At 44.5% G+C, this 7500-nt stretch overlaps 1 protein-coding gene across 5 annotated transcripts in view; it reads left to right on the top strand.

Annotated features, from left to right (window-relative positions):
* SNF4Agamma (SNF4/AMP-activated protein kinase gamma subunit) overlaps nt 1-7500 on the top strand; it is a 252200-nt gene that overhangs the window by 75379 nt on the left and 169321 nt on the right. The gene's annotated exons all lie outside the window — the stretch shown is intronic.

Raw genomic sequence — 7500 nt, 5'->3', positions numbered from 1 at the left:
TATTGGTAATAATGATAATATGGATGACTCTGATAATGATAATACAAGAATAGTATTAATAATAATGATAATGTTAATAAAGATGAGAATAATAGTAATGATGATAATGATAATGATGATGATGGAGATAACGATGATGATAATAATAATGATGATAATAATCACAACAAAATTATAGTATTAAGGACTCGTTACTTTTGCAAATACTAGCAGTGATGATAATAATAATATTAATGTCAACAAAAGTAATCAATGAAATCTGAAAATATTTTTTTTAGTGAATGGTACACTTTTATGTAATGAGCTTTTTGCTTATCGGTTTGTCTGTATTTAGTATGCATACGATGTCGTGGTACCATTGAAAATGAGTTGCTCAGTGTCATGGTAACCATAATGAAAACAAATATGCTTAGCGACTCGTATGCTTAGGTCTACCTCACGCACGGTCAATACACAGTCGCTGTAGACAGGTTCGTTGCCCCGAATTTTGCAGACGGAACACACCTAGCAGCTGCAACCTAGGTATTGCGCATTGATTATCGACCAAAAATGTAATTCTAGTGTGCAACGACCTGTAGCGGCGCAAGGCCATCCAGGAAAGCGATGGGCGCCCTGGACATAATTCTCCAACGCGCCTTTATGACTTCCTGTATATTTGGGTTTTATATTTCGTGTTCTTTCATCCCGTATCTGGCAAGACCTTACACCTCTTTATGCAGGACGTTCGGCGCCAGGATGACCTGTTGCGAATGACAAAGTGTGGGCGAGTTCGTATGAATGCAAATTTGATATTGCACGCAACCGGTGGCGTCCGCCATTTTGCTTTTCTGTATTCTTTTGTTTGAAGTGTATGCGAGTAGATATACAGAATGATTATATATTACATCATATGTGTAGGGAAGTATATAAGTAGGTATTAGTGATTGTGATTATTTTGATTAAAGGGAAAGGCTTATATGGTTGACTTAGAAATTTGTTGACGACTAAGGGCATATATTTTGCAGCGTCGCCTATAACGATGCGGTGGCAGACATATTGAATACGTGGAAAGAAAGAAGAAAGAGGTTGGAAGAGACATTTTGGGTTTATAGACAATATTAGACCAGTTACTAGTAGCAGTATGAGTAAATACAGAATATATTAATTTATCAGTATGGAATCGGAAATAATAATGCTTTTCTTATTATTGTTAATTTCCTCATTTATTTATTTTTTTTTAATTAAATTTAGTATATATTTTTGATTATCGATCAGGTTGCCACCACCGCCACCACCGTATGGTTACCGAAGAGGGGGCGGGCGGGCGTGGTGGGAGCGGAGGAGGAGGAGGGAGGGGGGGAGAGTACTTCGTGGCGCCACGAGCAACAGACAGTCTGGCGGGCGTCTGCTGAAAGCGAGGGCGACGCCACGAGTCTGCTGGCCGATGAGTGGGCGGCGAGGTAGAAGAGGGAACGCGCGGGGGGGGGGGGGGTATAAGAGGGAACGTGGGGGGGGGTATATGTCACGGGGAAGGCGAACAGAATGAGTGACTGAGTTATGAGTAGAAGCAAAAGTTATATGTACATATATATATCTATATATATATATATATATATGTTTATATATATATATATATATATATATATATATATATATATGAATGTTTAATATATAAATGTACATATATATGTACATATATAAAATACATATGTATATATCTAATATGTATACATATATTTGTATGTATATATGTATTTATATGTTAATATATGCTCGTATATACATACATTCATAGATATATATAAATGTACATATATATACATGAAAATAATGATTAAGGAAATATAATGCATAATAGTGTCTGTAAAGTATCTATTCTTTTCTCTTTCCTTTCAAGTGACGAAAGCGGCCTCTGATTCGCATAATCCCTCATGATATAACAAAGGTGAATTAGACCTGAACTGCCCAATTTCTAAAGATTTAACCAATTTAGGACACTGAAAATGCCCGTTATTTTTAGTACGTGAAATGCCTCGGTCCCGAACGCCACCAGCCTGCGAACCGCCATTGGAAATCATTACGTCTATAGGGCCATAAAAGACCTTGTTATAAGGTGTTTGAATATGGAATGGGACTCTGCTTGGGATCGAAACCTGTTTTAGTTCGGGAGGGAGGAGGAAGAAGAGAGAGAAAAGGGAGAAGAGAAGAAATAAATATGGGTGAAGAGGAAGAGAGAAAGAACGGAGGTAAGGAGAGAAAAGAGGGAAGAAAAGAGAAGAAAAAGAAAAACAAAAGGAGAGAAAACGATAGGAAAGGGTCAAGGTCAAGCAAAGAAAAGAAGAGAGGGAGAAGAAGAAAAAAAAGAAAAGAAATTAATAATAAAAGAAAGATTAAGAGAGTAAGGAAAAGGAAGCGAAGAGAAGGAAAAGAAAAGAGAATAACAAGAGAGACAGAGATACGCAAAGGTGAGGCACCCACATTGATTACCAGCGCCCCACTTCAACACGTGAGGAGACAAAACATTCACCGATAGGAAGTGATAAGGCGAGGGTCCGGGGGTGCCGGCGATGGAGGGCAGGGGAGGAGGGAGGGGGGAGAGGGTGGATATCGAGGGGTCAGGGATCTTGATATGGTCATTTGGGATTGATTGGGGGAGGGGCGGAGGGGGGGGAGGGAAGGAAGGGAGAGAGAATGACGGAGGGAGAGGGAGAGAGAGAGAGAGAGAGAGAGAGTAAGAGTAAGAGAGAGTAGAGTAAGAGTAAGAGTGAAGAGAGGAGAGAGAGAGAGAGAGAGAGAGAGAGAGGGAGAGAGAGAGAGAGAGAGAGAGAGAGAGAGAGAGAGAGAGAGAGAGAGAGAGCGAGCGAGTTAGCTTGCCGGTTCTCATTTGTTACTTGTGGCTGTCGAGAAAAATATTGATTTTTATTTAGTCACGCTTTTCTTTTTACCTTCTCTCTCTCTCTCTCTCTGTCTCTCTCTCTCTCTCTCTCTCTCTCTCTCTCTCTCTCTCTCTCTCTCTCTCTCTCTCCTCTCTCCCTCTCCCTCTCCTCTCCCCTCTCCCTCCCTCCCTCCCTCCCTCCCTCCTCTCCCTCTCCTCCCTCTCCCTCTCTCCCTCTCTCTCTCTCTCTCTCTCTCTCCCTCTCCCTCTCCCTCTTTCCTCTACCTCCCTCTTCCCTCTCTCTCTCTCTCTCTCTCTCTCTCTCTCTCTCTCTCTCTCTCTCTCTCTCTCTCTCTCTCTCTCCCTCTCTCTCTCTCTCTCCTTGCCTCCCTCCCTCCTTCCTCTCCCCTCTCCCTCCTCCGCCCTCCTTCCCTCCTTCCTTCCTTCCTCCCCCTCCCCCCCTCTCTCTCCTTCCCTCCGTTTCTCCATTTCTTAGCGCGCAACAAAGCCAACATAGTTACAATGGCGAAACAAATGCTGATAAATGTACCTAGATATAGATTAAATTCGATTACTTGACGAAGAAGAAAGGGGAAACCCGGCTAAATATGAATAAAAGTCGGGGTGAAAAATAACGGCAAAATCGATGATGGTCAGAGCGTGAGAGAGAGAGAGAGAGAGAGAGAGAGAGAGAGAGAGAGAGAGAGAGAGAGAGAGAGAGAGAGAGAGAGAGAAACGTAGCAGTTTTTTTACATTCTGATCTGGGTTTCTTTTCGTCGGATGACAAGAGCTCTTCAGATTTTATGTAAGGAAATTTTATTTTGTCGTTTCGTTGAAAAAATAAAAACATTTTTCTTATATTCATTCTGTATTTCCTTTTTTTTCTTTCTTTTTTCTTGAGTTTTACACAGAAGGGGAAATATTGCATTCCCGTTTTCTTTTGATCTCATTAGAGTTTGTTGTGCTGATGAGTGAATTCATTACGATTATTTTTTTTTCCCTGACATTTTCAGCGTTTTATTCACTCGCCTTGTTAATCACACAAAGCTGATTCGTTATCTCTGATTAGTGACGCAGAACTAGCAACCGTTGTCCAATCGCAAATCCTTTTTAAACGCATTCGGAACCTACAAAGACTTTTTAGATATTTCGCGCGGGAAAAATCGGCGTCGAAGTGTTCCGGAGAAGTGAGCGGGAAAGCGTTGTCAGCAAGTCCGATTTCCCGACAGCATGAGGCAGCATGCAGACTGCCGGGACACGTGGCGAGGAGGAGGAGGCGGAGGGAGGGAGGTGGTGAGGTGGATGGGGAAGGGGGGGGAGGAAGGAGGATAGAAAAGGAAGGAGGTGGTGGTGGTGGTGAAGGAGCAGGGAGGTGGAGGTGGAGGAGGTGAAGGAGGTGAAGGAGGAGGAGGGATAGGTGGAGGTGAAGGAGGAGGAGGGATAGGTGGAGGTGAAGGAGGAGGAGGGAGGTGGTGAAGGAGGAGGTGGTAAAGGTGGAGGAGGAGGTAAAGGTGGAGGAGGAGGAGGAGGAGAAGAAGAAGAAGAAGAAGCAGAAGAAGAAAGAAAATGAGAAATAAAAAGAGAAAGAGAAGGAGAAGGAGAAAGTGAAGACGAAGAAAAAGGAGAAGGAGAAGGAGAAAGAGGAGGAGGAGGAGGAGAAGGTAAAGAAGAAGAAGAAGAATGCCAAGTAAAAGGGAAAGTAGAACCGAATAAACAAGAGAGAGAGAGAAAGAAAGAAAGAAAGAAAGAAAGGGGGAGAGAAAGTGAGAGAGCGAGCGAGCGAGCGCCGGGTCCGCCAGAGAGAGAGAGAGAGAAAGAAAGAAAGAAAGAGAGAAAGAAAGAAAGAAAGAAAGGGGGAGAGAGAGAGAGAGAGAGAGCGAGCGAGCGAGCGCCGGGTCCGCCAGAGAGAGAGAGAGAGAGAGAGAGAGAGAGAGAGAGAGAGAGAGAGAGAGAGAGAGAGAGAGAGAGAGAGAGAGAGAGAAAGAAAGAAAGAAAGAAAGAAAGAAAGAAAGAAAGAAAGAAAGGGGGAGAGAAAGAGAGAGAGAGCGAGCGAGCGCCGGGTCCGCCAGAGAGAGAGAGAGAGAGAGCGCAGCCGGAGACCCACTGGCAAGGGCTTCTGTCTCACGTCAGTCCCCGCAGCTGGTTGAAGCCCAAGGGGTTCGTATCACAGCCCCTTAGATTATGACTTAGAGGATTTTTCAGCTTGAAGATGGTGACCCGAAAGGTAGAGGGGGATTTAGGGAGGAGGGAAAGGGGGGGAAGGAGGGAGAGGGAGGCAGAGGGAGAGGAGGAAGGGGGAGAGGAGGGAGAGATAGGGTGAGAGGAGGGAGAGGAGAGAGAGGGGGAGGTAGAAACGGAACTCTCGACAAAGGAAGGGAAGGTGGGTAGGGATGGGTAGGGGGAGAAAGGAATTTTGATGAAGATGAGCCAGGTGAAGGGGTTATGGGGGGGAGGGGGGTTTAGAAGGATCCTTAGGAGCAATGAGGGAGGGGGCGGTCCGGCCTCTCTCATAATGAGTGCCCGCCAAAGGCCCGCTGCCGGTCTCGAGGAGGCTAAACAGTGTACCAACGTCTTTCATGTGTGAGCTGCTCGTGTAGAGGCTTAAAATGGGTCATTATTTTTTTTCGCTTGCTTGGTCGTCTTTTCTTTTTTTTCCTCTTTTATTTTTTCCTATGTGTTTCATTCATACGTATATATCGCGCTCGTCGTATACTCACACACACACACACACGCACACACACACACACACACACACACACACACACACACACACACACACACACACACACACACACACACACACACACACACACACACACACACACACACACACACACACTCATATGTATATATATATATATATATATATATATATATATATATATATATATATATATATATATATATATATGTATATATATATATATATATATATATATATATATATATATATATATATATATATATATATACACTGTATACCACAGTTGAACTTTTTTTTTAGAAATCAGAATTGAATTGAAAAAATCGTTTGAAAAAAAAGAAGCTTTAGCGTAAAAAAAATGTAAATTGCTGTTCTAGCGAATAACACAGAGTTGTATATACTAGAAGAAGACCTAATCGTGTTACCTATGACGTAAGTATCATTTTGACAAAAAATAAAACGTTTAGAAAAACAACTACAAATTCCGAAAATCGAGAGATAACTTAAAAACCTCCTCAGCGCGCCGGGAACTCCAAGAATTGTTGTCGCTCGTAACGTAAATACGTTTCAGAAATGTGTAGCAGTTTCCATCGGCTTTCCATCACCGTTTAGCACTTGCGGTAGGGAGAGTGTCGTCGAGTGCCAGGCATCAGTTCGGTTTAAAGATTGTGGCTTTCGGATACTGAGGCGGACGGGTAAGTGTGTCATTCTGAGGGTGGCTGGGATGGGTGGGGTGGGGGTGGGGGGGCTGTGAGGGTCTTCGGGTCTCGTCGTCTCGTATCTCGTATTTTTCCCTTCTTGTCTGTCTGTCTGGGACTGTCTGTCTGTCTGTGTCTTTGTTTCACTGTTTCTCTCTGTCTCTCTGTCTGACTCTCTCTCTCTCTCTCTCTCTCTCTCTCTCTCTCTCTCTCTCTCTCTCTCTCTCTCTCTCTCTCTCTCTCTCTCTCTCTCTCTCTCTCTCTCTCTCTCTCAATCTCTCTCTCTCTCTCTCTCACTCTTGCATTCTCTCTCTCTCTCTCTCTCTCTCTCTCTCTCTCTCTCTCTCTCTCTCTCTCTCTCTCTCTCTCTCTCTCTCTCTCTCTTCTCTCTCTCTCTCTCCTCTTTCTTTTTTTTTCATCCCACCCCAGTCTGTCTCTCTCTCATCTCCAACCTCCTCCCCTCCTTCCTCTTTACCTCAATCGTTATCCGTTTGTCTTTTCTTTATTTCGACTCCCCTCCTCCCTCCTCCCCCTCCCCCCTCCACCCCGAAAAGCACAACAACACCGCGTCAACAGCCCCTCCCTTCCCCTCCCCTCTCCTCCCTTCCCACCCCACCCCCTTGCATCGCTCACAGTCCATGATCGCTTCGCCTGCATTCTCCTCGTGTCTTTTGCCTCTCGCTGCTTTCGCATATCCTGCATTCTCACCACTTATTTACGCTCTCGCTTCGCTCTCCTTCCTCCTGCTCCTCCTTCTCCTCCTTCACCTCCCGACGTGCCTGAGCAACAAAAGGAGCTGGGAGAGCGCTCCTGGCAGCCCCCCCCCCCCCACCTTCCCCCCGTCTCCTTTTTTTGTACTTTATCTTTGTTCTTCGTCTTGTTATTGTTATCTCTTCATTTTTGTAGTGCTAGTACGAATTGCTTCATGTCTTTCTCCTCCTCCTCCTTATTCTTGTTCTTTTTATTCTCCTCCTCCTCCATCCACTTTTTCTTCTTCTCCTCCTCCTCTTCTCCTTCTTTTTCTCCTCCTCCTCCTTCTCTTCCTTCTTCTTCTTCTTCCTCCTCCTCCTTCTTCTCTTCCTCTTCTTCTTCTCCCCCACCACCACTAGCTCGCCCACTACCCCCTCCACCCCCACCCACCACCGCAGCCAAAGGTTCATTTCGAGAAACAATAGTTTGGCTCACACTCAGCGCCGTGTGTGTTACCGAGGTAGATTTTGTATATGTATATTTTCATTCCGTTT

This window comes from Penaeus vannamei, chromosome 10, assembly GCF_042767895.1.
Source record: "Penaeus vannamei isolate JL-2024 chromosome 10, ASM4276789v1, whole genome shotgun sequence".
Lineage (NCBI taxonomy): Eukaryota > Metazoa > Arthropoda > Malacostraca > Decapoda > Penaeidae > Penaeus > Penaeus vannamei.
The sequence above is the reverse complement of the archived record's forward strand: the minus strand, read 5'-3'. Positions and strand labels throughout refer to the sequence as shown.